The 15947-nt window shown below is 44.0% G+C and overlaps 1 long non-coding RNA gene across 1 annotated transcript in view; it reads left to right on the plus strand.

Moving 5' to 3' along the window:
* The first annotated feature begins 8977 nt into the window (after positions 1 to 8977).
* LOC130358070 (uncharacterized) overlaps positions 8978 to 15947 on the plus strand; it is a 72176-nt gene continuing 65206 nt past the window's right edge. Inside the window, exon 1 of the long non-coding RNA XR_008889401.1 lies at positions 8978 to 9264. This is a non-coding gene — a long non-coding RNA (uncharacterized LOC130358070). The remainder of the gene's footprint in view (positions 9265 to 15947) is intronic.

Raw genomic sequence — 15947 nt, forward strand, 5'->3', positions numbered from 1 at the left:
ACCAGGGTGCCTCCAGCTGTTGTGAAACTACAACTCCCAGCACGGCAAAGTTGGGGGTCGTCTTATACGCCAAGTCATCTTATACGCCGGCATGGTCACTGCACCTGCACTCACATTTAAAGAAGATCTGTAGTGCTTATAACTTATCCCCCATCCTAAGGATAGGGTATAAGTTATAGATCAAGGGGGGGTACGAGCGATCGGGCCCCCCGCCATCTTCTGTACGTGGCCACAGTTATGTACAGGAAAGGGGGCGTTCCGTCCCCGCTTGACGCGGCAGCAGACACGCCCCTCCATGTATTTCTATAGGAGTCATGGAAGGGCGTGCTGGCTGCCGCGTCATGCGGGAACAGAATGCCCCCTTTCCTGTTCATTGCCACGGCCCCATACAGGAGATCGCGGGGGGCCCCAGTGCTCGGACCCCCCCGCGATCTATAACTCATCCCCTATCCTTAGGTTGGGGTATAAGTTATAAGCACTAAAGATCTCCTTTAACCTGTTGGGGACGGAGGGCATACCTATACACCCTCCGCCCACCACCTTTCTATAATGCGGGGCCACGACGTGGCCCAGCGTCATAGCGGGTCGGGCCAGGCCCCTAACAACAGCCGGGAGCCGAGGCTAATAGCGAGCAGCACTGATCGTGGTTTCGCGCGCTATTAACCCTTTAGATGCAGCGTTCAACTTGATCACTGTCCGAACGCCGAATGACTGCTCAGTGCCTGAGATCCAGGTATGAGCAGTCAAGCGGCAGAATCATTGATCAATGGTTTCCTATGAGAAACCATTGATCAATGTAAAAGATCAGTGTGTGCAGTGTTATAGGTCCCTATGGGAGCTATAACATTGAAAAAAAAAAAGTGAAAAAAGCTTGAATCAACCCCCTTTTCCCGTAAAAAAAAATCCAAAAACGGTGTAAATAAACATATATGGTATCGCCGCATGCAGAAATGTCGGAATTATAAAAATATATAGTTAATTAAAGCGCACAGTCAATGGTATACGTGCAAAAAATAAGCCATCATATGGATTTTGTGGGGTTGTGATCTTTAAAAGGTAAGGAGGAAAAAACGAAAGTGCAAGAACGGGAAAACCCTCCGTACCCAAGGGGTTAATCCCTGGACATGTTTTATTCATATGGTTATGCTTGTATGGGCACTTAATCTGTGATTTGTTGTTTTCATCAGTACCACATTTGTGTATATGTGATTTTTGATGACTTTTTATTCCTTTTTTTTTTTTTTCCGGGATGTGATCACAATTCAGCATTGGACTTTGTTATTTTTATGTTTTATGTCGTTCACCGTATGGAGTCATTAACGTTATATTTTAGTCATTCAGACTATTCTACCAAATATGTTGATTTATTTTATTTAAAAAAAAAAATTTTTTTTGTAAAATGGGAAAAGAGGGGGAATTCATTTTTTATTGGAGGAGGCACTTATTCCCTTTATTAAACTGTAACAGTTAATAGCTATATTTAGATTTTTAACCCCTTAAGGATGCAGCTCATTTTCACCTTAACAACACGGCCCTTTTTTGCAAATCTGACCACTGTCACTTTATATATGAATAACTCTGGAATGATTTTACTTTTCATTCTGATTCTGAGATAGTTTTTTCCTGACATATTCTACTTTAACATAGTGGTAAATTTTGGTCGTTACTTGCATCTTTTCTTGGTGAAAAATCCTAAAATTTTGAAAATTTTGCATTTTTCTGCCTGTAAGAAAAATAGACATTCCAAATTATATATTGATTCACAAATACAATGGGGGACATTTATCAAGGGATTTAGAGCTCTTTTTTTGCTTACAAAAGTCGCACAAAAAGTCGCATTAGCACTTAAGCAATTTTTTGTGCGACTTTTGGCTGTAAGCAAAAAGCTACAAAAAAGCGTACGAAAGTAAATTTTATTTTTTACTTTCAGTGGTCAGGGATTTATCAAGTGCGAAAGTCGCATAAAAAGTCGCAAGCCCTCAAAAACTGCATAAATATAAGCCAGCTCGGAGCTGGCACACAAAACGGCTTTTGAGAGCAAATTTTATATTTCCCGCTGGCAGCCGTGATCACAGCTCCAGCGGGAAATATATTGCAACTGTACAAAGGAGCCCGGGCTGGCATCACTCTGCAGCCGCCCAGCTCTGTCTGATTCTAACCCCGCTACCCTAACATAATGACATCCCCCCCTTGTTTCCCACCCGCCTGCGCTGCACATCTCCCATCTGTCTGCTACCTGTTGCAAGACTACAACTCCCAGCATGTCCATACAGTGAGGGCATGCTGGGAGTTGTAGTATTGTAGCGGGCGGACAATGTGCGGCGCGGGCGGGTGGAAGACAAGGGGGGTGGGGGTTATATAAAGCAGTGTCCCCATCCCCATCATTGTATTAGGGTAGCGGGGATAGAATCGGAGGAACCCGGGCGGCTGAAGACTGATTCCAGCCTGGGCTCCTTTTAACAAACCTCGGCGCAGCAGAGTTTCTATTTCCCTTAATGTAATTTCATATTTCCCGCTGGGTCCCGTAATTGGCCAGGACCGAGCAGCCAATCACGGGAAATTTGATATTACATTAGGGACTAAAAGCTCCGCGGTTCCGCTAGATGTTAAAAGAAGCCCGGGCTGGCATCAGTCTGCACCCTCCCGGGCTCCTAAGATATCCTGCGGCGCCGTGGTAAGGAGCCCGGGCTAACCTCACTCAGCAGCCCCCCACGGGACTCCCACAGCCGTCAGGGAGATGTGTAGGTGCCGTCCCTGTCATCCCTCAGCACTGCGGTACACACCGAGAGATGGCAGGGACGGCTTCTGCACATCTCCCTGCCTGGCTGAGGGAGTCCCGGGCGGCTGCAGTGTTATGTCAGCCCGGGCTCCTTACTACAGCGCCGCAGAGTTTGGTGTAATTTCTAATTTCCCGCTGGGTCCCGTGTCACGTGACGACAGGAAATATGAAATTACAGTGATTCTCTGATCACTGCAGCCAAGGAGCGGAGCGCATTACCACCCGCTTCTCTGGCTGGCACGACTACAACTCCCAGCATGTCCTTACAGGAAGGGCATGCTGGGAGAGTTGTGGGGGGGGGGGGGGGGGGGTGACAAGCTTGTCACCTGCCCCCCTGCCGCACAACTACAACTCCCAGCATGCCCTTACAGTAAGAGCATGCTGGGAGTTGTAGGGGGGGGATGACAATCTCCCACACCACATGACTACAACTCCCAGCATGCCCTTACTGTAAGGACATGCTGGGAGTTGTAGTCATGTGGTGCGGGAGATTGTTACCCCCGCCCCTCCCCCCCCCACACACACTACAACTCCCAGCATATCCTTACTGTAAGGGCATGCTGGGAGTTGTAGGGGGGCGGGTGACAAGCCTGTCACCTGCCCTCTGCCGCACAAATACAACTCCCAGCATGTCCTTACAATAACGATATGCTGGGAGTTGTAGTGTGTGTGTGTGTGTGGGGGGGGCGGGGGTAACCATCTCCCGCACCACATGACTACAACTCCCAGCATATCCTTACTGTAAGGGCATGCTGTGAGTTGTAGTCATGTGGTGCGGGAGATTGTCACCCCCCCTACAACTCCCAGCATGCTCTTACTGTAAGGGCATGCTGGGAGTTGTAGTCAGGGGCGGACGGGTGACAATAAATGTATTAACCTATTTTTCTTTTTTTCTCCTCATTTCAGATCCATGTATCCTGTGGACTATTTCGGATTTGGTGGACTGCTTCAATGACCAGCGTCTTTTTTAAACCTGTTTAATGTTAATGAGAGTGTTTTTTGGAATAAATTTTTTTGAAACGTGTTGTGTTTTTTTTTTTTTTAGTACTTGAAAGGCTTAGTAGTGGAAGCTGTCTAATAGACGGAATCCATTACTAAGCCTATGCTTAGTGTTAGCCCCCAACACAGCTAGCGCTAACCTTCAATTATTACCCCGGTACCCACCGCCACAGGGGTGCCGGGAAGAGCCGGTACCCATAGGCCCGGAGCATCAAATATGGCGCTCCTGGACCTAGGCGGTAACGGGCTGGCATTAATTAGGCTGGGGAGGGCCAGTAACAATGGTCCTCGCCCACCCTGGTAACATCAGGCTGTTGCTGCTTGGTTGGTATTTGGCTGAAAATAAAAATAGGGGGAACCCTATGCGTTTTTTTTTTTTTTTTTATAATTATTCATGCAAAACAAAGATAAGGTTCCCCCTATTTTTATCCAAATACCAACCAAGCAGCAACAGCCTGATGTTACCAGGGTGGGCAAGGACCATTGTTACTGGCCCTCCCAAGCCTAAATAACACCAGCCTGTTACCGCCTAGGCCCAGGAGCGCCATATTTGAGCCTCTGGGCCTGGTGGTACCGGCTCCTCCCAGCACCCCTGTGGTGGTGGGTAACGGGGAAATAATTGGGGGTTAGCGCTAGCTGTTTTGGGGGCTAATGCTAAGCCTCAGCTTAATAATGGACTCTGTCTATAATACTGCTTCCACTACTAAGCCTGCCAAGTAAATTAAAAAAAACAACACATTTAAAAAAAATGTATTCCAAAAAAACACTCCCCCAAAAGTCCTCATTAACCATTTTATTAACATTAAACCAAAAAAATGCTAATCACTGCACTCCCCTGAATCTAAAGTAATCCACAAGATACACGGATCTGAAATGAGAAGAAAAAAAATGAGTTAGTACATTTAGGGTAAAAAAAAAGTGGTAAAAAGGGTAAAAAAAAAAAACATACATACCGTATATACTCGAGTATAAGCCGAGTTTTTCAGCACGATTTTTCGTGCTGAAAACACCCCCCTCGGCTTATACTCGAGTGACCTCTCCGCCCTCAGTGGTCTTCAACCTGCGGACCTCCAGATGTTTCAAAACTACAACTCCCAGCAAGCCCGGGCAGCTATCGGCTGGGAGTTGTAGTTTTGAAACCTCTGGAGGTCCGCAGGTTGAAGACCACTGCGGCCTTCGACATCATCCAGCACCCCCTCTCACCCCCTTTAGTTCTGTACTTACCTCCGCTCGGCGGGACGGTGCTCCGCTGGTCCGGTGCTGCAGGACTGTGCGGTGGGAGGTCGTCCGGTGGGATAGTGGTTCCGAGCTGCCATCTTCACCAGGGGGGGCCTCTTCTCCGCGCTTCGGGCCCGGAATAGTCACATTGCCTTGACGACAATGCAGGGGGACGTTCATTACCAACGTCCGTCTGCGTCGTCATCAAGGCAACGCCTCTATTTCGGGCCCGAAGCGCGGAGAAGAGGCCCCCCCCGGTGAAGATAGCAGCCCGGAGTACAGAACTAAAGGGGGTGAGAGGGGGGGGCTAGATGATATTGAAGGCCGCAGTGGTCTTCAACCTGCGGACCTCCAGAGCTTTCAAAACTACAACTCCCAGCAAGCCCGGACAGCCGATGGCTGCCCGGGCTTGCTGGGAGTTGTAGTTTTGAAACCTCTGGAGGTCCGCAGAAGACCACTGTATCAGACATTGACAAGCGGTGATGGTGAAGGTGGGGGGGGGGGGCTGATGACAAGGGGATGATGACAAGGGGATGATGAAGGGGGGGTGTGGGATGATGACAAGGGGATGATGAAGGGGGGTGTGGATGATGACAAGGGGATGATGAAGGGGGGGTGTGGGATGATGACAAGGGGATGATGAAGGGGGTGTGTGGGATTATGACAAGGGGATGATGAAGGGAGTGGGGATGATGACAAGGGGATGATGACAAGGGGATGATGAAGGGGGGGGGGGGTGGGAATATGACAAGGGGATGATGAAGGGGGTGGGGATGATGACAAGGGGATGATGACAAGGGGATGATGAAGGGGGGTGTGGGATTATGACAAGGGGATGATGAAGGGAGTGGGGATGACGACAAGGGGATGATGACAAGGGGATGATGAAGGGGGTGTGGGATTATGACAAGGGGATGATGAAGGGGGATGGGGATGATGACAAGGGGATGATGAAGGGGGTGGGGATGATGACAAGGGGATGATGACAAGGGGATGATGAAGGGGGGGTGTGTGGGATGATGACAAGGGGATGATGAAGGGGGGGTGTGGGATGATGACAAGGGGATGATGAAGGGGGGGTGATGACAGGCGGTGATGATGAAGGAGGGGATGATGACAGGCGGTGATGATGAAGGGGGAATGATGACAGGCGGTGATGATGAAGGGGGGATGATGACAGGCGGTGATGATGAAGGGGGGTGATGACAGGGTGATGATGAAGGGGGTGTTAATGACGGGGGTCTGGATGATGACAGGGGGGATGATGTATTTCCCACCCTAGGTTTATACTTGAGTCAATAACTTTTCCTGGGATTTTGGGGTGAAATTAGGGGCCTCGGCTTATATTCGGGTCGGCTTATACTCGAGTATATACGGTGTGTGTGTGTGTGTGTGTGTGTGTGTGTGTGTGTGTGTGTGTGTGTGTGTGTATATATATATATATATATATATATATATATATATATATATATAAAAATTCAAAGCTGAAAAATTATGTTCTGTGGTCATTTATTGGTTTTTGCTTATGTGTGCAAAAAAAAAAAATGGTATTCAAAAGTGATTTATTGGTTTTTGCTTATGTAAGCCAAATTTATCAACCCCCTGTGGTAGTTTAATAAATGTGTCACACAAAAGCAAAACCAAAAGCAAGAAAAAAATGCCAACAGAACTCGATTACCAAAGCAACAATGATAAATGTCCCCGAATATGTCTACTTTATGTTTGCATCGTAAAGTTTTCATGTTTTTACTTTTTTAAGACATTAGAGGGCTTCAAAGTATAGCAGCATTTTTACAAAATTTTCACGAAAAATTAAAAATCAGAATTTTTCAGGGACCAGTCAAGTCTGAAGTGGATTTTGAGGGGCCTTTCTGTGAGAAATATACCACAAATGACCCCATTGTAGAAACTGCACCCCTCAAAGTATTCAAATGCCATTAAGAAAGTTTGTTAACCCTTTAGGTGTTTCACAGGAACAGCAGCAAAGTGGAGGAGAAAAATTAAGATTTCCATTTTTTATACTAACATGTTCATGTAGCCCAAATTTTTTTTACATTTTTGTAAGGGTTCTTAGGCGAAAAAGTCCCACAAAATTTGTAGCCCAACTTCTCTTGAGTATGGAAATACCTCATATATTGACGCAAAGTGCTCTGTGGGCCCACAACATGGCTCAAAAGGGAAAGAGCAACTGTGGGATTTTAGAGGGTGAATATTGCTGAAATGGTTTTTGGGGGGCATGTTGCATTTAGCAAGCCCCCATGGTGTCAGAACAGCAAAAAAAAAAAAAAAAAAAACACATGGCACACTATTTGGGAAACGACACCCCTCCAGGAACGTAACAAGGGGTACAGCGAACCTTAACACCTCACAGGTGTTTGACAGGTTTGCATTGAAGTTGGACTTGAAAGTGAAAAATTAGATTGTTATACCCCTTGTTATGTTCCATGAGGGATGCAGTTTCCAAAATGGGGTCACATGTGGGTGTTTTTTTTTTGTGTGTGTTTATGTCAGAACCGTTGCAACTATCAGCCACCTGTGCAAATCACCAATTTAGGCCTCAAATGTACATATTGCGCTCTCACTCCTGAGCCTTGTTGTGCATCCGCAGAGCATTGTACGCCCACATATGGGGTATTTCTGTACAAATTTTGGGGGTCTTTTTTGAAAATAAAAAGTATGGGACGACACCAGCATGTTAGTGTAAAAAAACATACTGGTGTAGACCCCAACTTTTCCATTTTATAAGTGGTAAAATTAGAAAAAGCCCCCAAAACTTGTAACACAATTTCTCCCGAGTACGGAAATACCCCATATGTGTCCCTAAACCGTTTCCTTGAAATATGACAGGGCTCCAAACTGAGAGAGCGCCATGCGCATTTGAGGACTAAATTAGGGATTTGCATAAGGGAGGACCCGGATGCAAGCATTACAATTGACTCTGCTACCATAAATACCCTACAGCAGTGTTTCCCAAACAGGGTGCCTCCAGCTGTGGCAAAACTCCCAGCATGCCTGGTCAGTCAATGGCTGTCCGGCAATGCTGGAAGTTGTTGTTTTGCAACAGCCGGAGGCTCCTTTTTGCAAACAGTGCCGTACCAGACGTTTTGAATTTTTATAGGGGGGGGGGGGGGGGGTTTACACTGTGTAAGGGTATATGTAGTGTATTACTCTTTATTTTGTGGTAGCGTAGTGTAGGGTTTTTAGGGTATATTCACACGGGCAGGGGTTCATAGTGAGTTTTCCGCTGGGAGTTTGAGCTGCGGTGGAAAATTTTCTGCTGCTCAAATTTGTAGCGGGAAACTTACTGTAAACCCCAGCTCGTGTGAATGTACCCTGTACGTTCACATTAGGGGGGGGGTCAAACCTCCAGCTGTTGCAAAACTTCAACTCTCAGCATGGACTCACAGACCGTGCATGCTGGGAGTTGTAGTTTTGCCACAGCTGGAGGCCCACTGGTGAGGAAAACCGTGTTAGGGAACAGACAAACTCAGTGCTTCCCCACCAGGGTGCCTCCAGCTGTTACAAAACGAACACTCCCAGCATGCACGGTCTGTCAGTGCATGCTGGGAGTTGTAGTTTTGCAACAGCTGGTGGCACACTGGTGGGGAACCACTGAGTTAGGTTCTGTTACCTAACTGTGTTTCCTCACCAGGGTGCCTCCAGCTGTTACAAAACGAACACTCCCAGCATAAACGGTCTGTCAGTGCATGCTGGGAGTTGTAGTTTTGCAACAGCTGGAGGCACACTGGTGGGGAACCACTGAGTTAGGTTCTGTTACCTAACTGTGTTTCCTCACCAGTGTGCCTCCAGCTGTGGCAAAACTACAACTCCCAGCATGCACTGATGGCTAAAGCGCATGCTGGGAGTTCTAGTTATGCAACAGCTTGAGGCACGTGTTCGGTGGCGTCGCTAGGGGGGGGGGGGGGGCAGAGGGGGCCACGGCCCCCCCTACATCATGATTGGCCCCCCCTTGTGCCCCCCTAGCAGCAGTAGGTCACTAGCAGCTCTCATGGCCATCAGGGGGGTACCGCTAGTTCACCAGTAAGGGGCATCCTTTTTTTAAATAAACCTTCAGCCTGCAGCCCTGTCACCACGCAGGGGCCGCGCTATGCAGACTGGGAAGAGCAGACAGGAAGCTCCTCCCCCTCTCTCACTCCCCTGTATACTGGACCTTGTGGAGCAGGCCCGCTGTGTGTATACAGGCCCGGACACCACCAGTATGGAAGACTTACCTGCCCAGTGCCCACTGCTCATGCTGCCCTTTTAAAGTAAGTAACTTGCTTGGGGGAGAGGGGAAAGTTGTAGTTCGGGAGACAGTGGGAGGTAGTTCAGTGTTTCCCAACCAGGGGGCCTCCAGCTGTTGCAAAACTACAACTCCCAGCATTCCTTTGGCTTTATGAGCATACTGGGAGTTGTAGTTTTGCAACAGCTGGAGGCCCCCAGGTTGGGAAACACTGATCTATCTATCAATCAATCTATCTATCTATCTATCATCTATCTCATATCTATCCATCCATCCATGCATCTAACTTTCTATCTATCTGTCTATCTATCTATCTTTCTCATATCTATCTATCTATCTCATATCTATCTATCTAACTCAGATAGATGAGATAGATATGAGAGATAGATAGGTAGATAGATGATATATAGATAGATACATAAATATATATAGATAGATAGATAGATATGAGATAGATAGATAGATAAATAGATGATATATAGATAGAGAGATGATATATAGAAAGATACATAAATAGATGGATAGATAGATGATAGATAGACAGATCGATAGATAGATGATAGATACATAGATATGATATAGATAGATAGACAGATAGATAGATAGATGATAGATACATAGATATGATATAGATAGATAGATAGACAGATAGATAGATAGATGATAGATACATAGATATGATATAGACAGATAGATAGATGATAGAAAGATTAGATAGATAGATAGATAGGAGATAGATGGATATGATATAGATAGATGGATATGATATAGATAGATGGATATGATATAGATAAATTTATATGATATAGATAGATAGGAGAAAGATAGATAGATAGATCAGTTTCCCAACCAGGGGGCCTCCAGCTGTTGCAAAACTACAACTCCCAGCATTCCTCTGGCTTTATGAGCATACTCGGAGTTGTAGTTTTGCAACAGCTGGAGGCCCCCCGAGTTGGGAAACACTGATCTATCTATCAATCAATCATCTATTATCTATCTATCCATCTATCCATCTATCTATCTATCTCATGTCTATCTATCTATATAATATCTATCTATTTCATATCTATCTATCTATCCATCTATTTATGTATCTATCTTTCTATTTATCTATCTATCTATCTCATATCTATCTCAGATAGATGAGAGATAGATGAAAGATAGATAGATATGAGAGATAGATAGATGATATATAGATAGATAGATACATAAATAGATGGATATATAGATAGATATGAGATAGATAGAAAGATAGATAAATAGATGATAGATAGATGATAGATAGATATGATATAGATAGATAGGAGATAGATGGATATGATATAGATAGATGGGTATGATATAGATAGATAGGAGATAGATAGATAGATAGATAGATAAAGAACAATATGATGCAGCACGCCACAGGTTTGCAGAAAATGGTGGTTTATTCCATCATGTGCATAGACTATGCTGCATCATATTGGGGGAGATTTATCAAAAGCTGTGCAAAGGAAAAGTTGCCCAGTTGCCCATAGCAACCAATCAGATCACTTCTTTCATTTTTCAGAGGCCTTTTCAAAAATGAAAGAAGTGAGCTGATTGGTTGCTATGGGCAACTAGGCAACTTTTCCTCTGGACAGGTTTTGATAAATCTCCCCCATTGTTCTTTGTCTGGATTGAAGAACCAGTGGACCCAGGTTCCAAGTATGCGGGCACCCCGACTTCTCTCTAATCTCTGGATTTTGTTTGTGCCGTTTTTATTTGTTTTAGATAGATAGATAGATAGATAGATAGAAAGAGATAGTATCTATCTATCTATCATCTATTTATGTATCTTTCTATCTATCTCATATCTATCTATATATCCATCTATTTATGTATCTATCTATCTATATTTCATCTATCTATCTATCTCTCATATCTATCTATCTTTCATCTATCTATCTATATCTCATCTATCTCTCATCTATATGAGATAGATATGAGAAAGATAGATAGAAAAATAGAAAGATAGATAGATAGATAAATAGAAAGATAGATATAGAGAGATGGAGGGATAGATAGATAGATAGATAGGAGATAGATGGATAGATAGATATACAGCAAAAGAAGAATGCAGCAGCACACTGCCAGCACAAGGATATAGGGGAAACATGAACATGCAGATAAAACATGGAGAGCTATACAGCTATGGTGTAATAGATGCAAATGTGAAACGATGAAATAGTGAGGCACTTAGCTCGCAAATTTGTCTCCGCCGGCGGTCAAATAGCTTGGACCGTCCCACCGCGATAAGGTGGCCTCCTTGGGACGGACCCTACACTGTGAATATGCCTCTGTGTGAACAGTTCAGTAAGCATGGCAGGGTCTGGAACATCCAAGACACCTTATATACACACCTGATAGAGGTGGGTAGGGTGCAAGGCCAACATGGAGGTAGCCACTCCCCCGTATGTGCAATACAGACAAAGAATAAGTCAGCCAGCACTTTAGTTGATACCAAACTATTATATGGACCTGGCCTACAGGTGCACGCTACTAGGCTAAATATACAGCAACAGAAGAATGCAGCAGCACACTGCCAGCACAAGGATATAGGTGAAACATGAACATGCAGTTAAAACATGGAGAGCTATACAGCTATTTGCGAGCTAAGTGCCTCACTATCTCATAGTTTCACATTTGCATCTATTACACCATAGCTGTATAGCTCTACAGGTTTTATCTGCATGTTCATGTTTCACCTATATCCTTGTGCTGGCAGTGTGCTGCTGCATTCTTCTGTTGCTGTATATCTAGCCTAGTAACGTGCACCTGTAGGCCAGGTCCATATAATAGTTTGGTATCAACTAAAGTGCTGGCTGACTTATTCTTTGTCTGGATAGATAGATAGATAGATGATTGATAGATAGATAGATCAGTGTTTCCCAACCAGGGGGCCTCCAGCTGTTGCAAAACTACAACTCCCAGTATGCCCATACAGCCAAAGACATGCTGGGAGTTGTCGTTTTGGAATAGCTAGAGGCCCCCTGATTGGGATACACCTATCTATCTATCTCATATCTATCTATCTCAAATCTATCTATTAATCTACATTATCCAAGTGTTTTCTTCCCCCATGTATGTGTGACGTTTCAATAGCATCCCGCCATCTTTATCATACGTACATTCTTTGGTCTCTGTGACATCACTGTGCTTCATAATAAACTGTGACATCACTGTGCTTCATAATAAACTGTGACATTACTGTGCTTCATAATAAACTGTGACATCACCGTGCTTCATAATAATCTGTGACATTACTGTGCTTCATAATAAACTGTGACATCACTGTGCTTCATAATAATCTGTGACATCACCGTGCTTCATAATAATCTGTGACATCACCGTGCTTCATAATAAACTGTGACATCACCGTGCTTCATAATAAACTGTGACATCACCGTGCTTCATAATAATCTGTGACATCACCGTGCTTCATAATAAACTGTGACATCACCGTGCTTCATAATAAACTGTGACATCACCGTGCTTCATAATAAACTGTGACATCACCGTGCTTCATAATAAACTGTGACATCACCGTGCTTCATAATAAACTGTGACATCACTGTGCTTCATAATAAACTGTGACATCACCGTGCTTCATAATAAACTGTGACATCACTGTGCTTCATAATAAACTGTGACATCACCGTGCTTCATAATAAACTGTGACATCACTGTGCTTCATAATAAACTGTGACATCACCGTGCTTCATAATAAACTGTGACATCACCGTGCTTCATAATAAACTGTGACATCACCGTGCTTCATAATAAACTGTGACATCACCGTGCTTCATAATAAACTGTGATATCACCGTGCTTCATAATAAACTGTGACATCACCGTGCTTCATAATAAACTGTGACATCACCGTGCTTCATAATAAACTGTGACATCACCGTGCTTCATAATAAACTGTGACATCACCGTGCTTCATAATAAACTGTGACATCACCGTGCTTCATAATAATCTGTGACATCACCGTGCTTCATAATAAACTGTGACATCACCGTGCTTCATAATAAACTGTGACATCACCGTGCTTCATAATAAACTGTGACATCACCGTGCTTCATAATAAACTGTGACATCACCGTGCTTCATAATAAACTGTGACATCACCGTGCTTCATAATAAACTGTGACATCACCGTGCTTCATAATAAACTGTGACATCACCGTGCTTCATAATAATCTGTGACATCACCGTGCTTCATAATAAACTGTGACATTACCGTGCTTCATAATAAACTGTGACATCACCGTGCTTCATAATAAACTGTGACATCACCGTGCTTCATAATAAACTGTGACATCACCGTGCTTCATAATAATCTGTGACATCACCGTGCTTCATAATAAACTGTGACATCACCGTGCTTCATAATAAACTGTGACATCACTGCGCTTCATAATAAACTGTGGCATCACCGTGCTTCATAATAAACTGTGACATCACCGTGCTTCATAATAAACTGTGACATCACCGTGCTTCATAATAATCTGTGACATCACCGTGCTTCATAATAAACTGTGACATCACCGTGCTTCATAATAAACTGTGACATCACTGCGCTTCATAATAAACTGTGACATCACTGCGCTTCATAATAAACTGTGGCATCACCGTGCTTCATAATAAACTGTGACATCACCGTGCTTCATAATAAACTGTGACATCACCGTGCTTCATAATAAACTGTGACATCACTGTGCTTCATAATATAATTTGATGTCACTGTGTATAACAACCCTGTAGTGACATCACAGTTTATTATTCTTGAACGCTGACTTCACTGTGTATATTTTCCCGGTACAATGACATCACTGTATAGTTACCCTCTACTGTGACAACACTGCGTTTATTAACCCTGTAGTGGCAAAACTGTTTATTGTCCCTGTACAGAGACATTACTGTTTATATTAACTCTAAACTGTGATGTCACTGTATATATTAACTCTGAACTGTGATGTCACAGTGCAGTGTAAGTATCAACAGTGATGTTGCAGTATAGAGATAACACACAGTGATGTTATAGTTCAGAGATAATACACACAGTGATGTCACAGTACAGGGATAATACACACAGTGATGTCACAGTACAGGGATAATACACACAGTGATGTCACAGTACAGAGATAATATACACAGTGATGTCACAGTACAGGGATAATACACACAGTGATGTCACAGTACAGGGATAATACACAGTGATATCACAGTACAGGGATAATGCACACAGTGATGTCACAGTACAGGGATAATACACACAGTGATGTCACAGTACAGGGATAATACACACAGTGATGTCACAGTACAGGGATAATACACACAGTGATGTCACAGTACAGGGATAAGGGTTCTTAGGAGAAAAAGTCCCACAAAATTTGTAGCCCAACTTCTCTGAAGTATGGAAATACCTCATATATTGACGCAAAGTGCTCTGTGGGCTCACAACATGGCTCAAAAGGGAAAGAGCAACTGTGGGATTTTAGAGGGTGAATATTGCTGAAATGGATTTTGGGGGGCATGTTGCATTTAGCAAGCCCCCATGGTGTCAGAACAGCAAAAAAAAAAAAACACATGGCACACTATTTGGGAAACGACACCCCTCCAGGAACGTAACAAGGGGTACAGCGAACCTTAACACCTCACAGGTGTTTGACAGGTTTGCATTTAAGTTGGACGTGAAAGTGAAAAATTAGATTGTTATACCCCTTGTTATGTTCCATGAGGGATGCAGTTTCCAAAATGGGGTCACATGTGGGTATTTTTTTTGTGTGTTTATGTCAGAACCGTTGCAACTTTCAGCAAATCACCAATTTAGGCCTCAAATGTACATAGTGCGCTCTCACTCCTGAGCCTTGTTGTGCATCCGCAGAGCATTGTACGCCCACATATGGGGTATTTCCGTACAAATTTTGGTTTTTTTTTTTGAAAATAAAAAGTATGGGACAACACCAGCATGTTAGTGTAAAAAAACATACTGGTGTAGACCCCAACTTTTCCATTTCATAAGGGGTAAAATTAGAAAAAGCCCCTAAAATTTGTAACACAATTTCTCCCGAGTACGGAAATACCCCATATGTGTCCCTAAACCGTTTCCTTGAAATATGACAGGGCTCCAAAGTGAGAGAGCACCATGCGCATTTGAGGACTAAATTAGAGATTTGCATAGGGGAGGACCCAGATGCAAGCATTACAATTGACTCTGCTACCATAAATACCCTACAGCAGTGTTTCCCAAACAGGGTACCTCCAGCTGTGGCAAAACTCCCAGCATGCCTGGACAGTCAATGGCTGTCCGGCAATGCTGGAAGTTGTTGTTTTGCAACAGCCGGAGGCTCCTTTTTGCAAACAGTGCCGTACCAGACGTTTTAAATTTTTATGGGGGAGGGTGTACACTGTGTAAGGGTATATGTATATGTAGTGTATTACTCTTTATTTTGTGGTAGCGTAGTGTAGGGTTTTTAGGGTATATTCCCACGGGTGGGGGTTCATAGTGAGTTTCCCACTGGGAGTTTGAGCTGCGGTGGAAAATTTTCTGCAGCTCAAATTTGTAGTGGGAAACTTACTGTAAACCCCAGCTTGTGTGAATATACCCTGTACGTTCACATCATTGGGGGGGGGGGGGGGGGGGTCAAACCTCCAGCTGTTGCAAAACTTCAACTCTCAGC

Source organism: Hyla sarda, chromosome 2, assembly GCF_029499605.1.
Source record: "Hyla sarda isolate aHylSar1 chromosome 2, aHylSar1.hap1, whole genome shotgun sequence".
Classification (NCBI taxonomy): Eukaryota; Metazoa; Chordata; class Amphibia; order Anura; family Hylidae; genus Hyla; species Hyla sarda.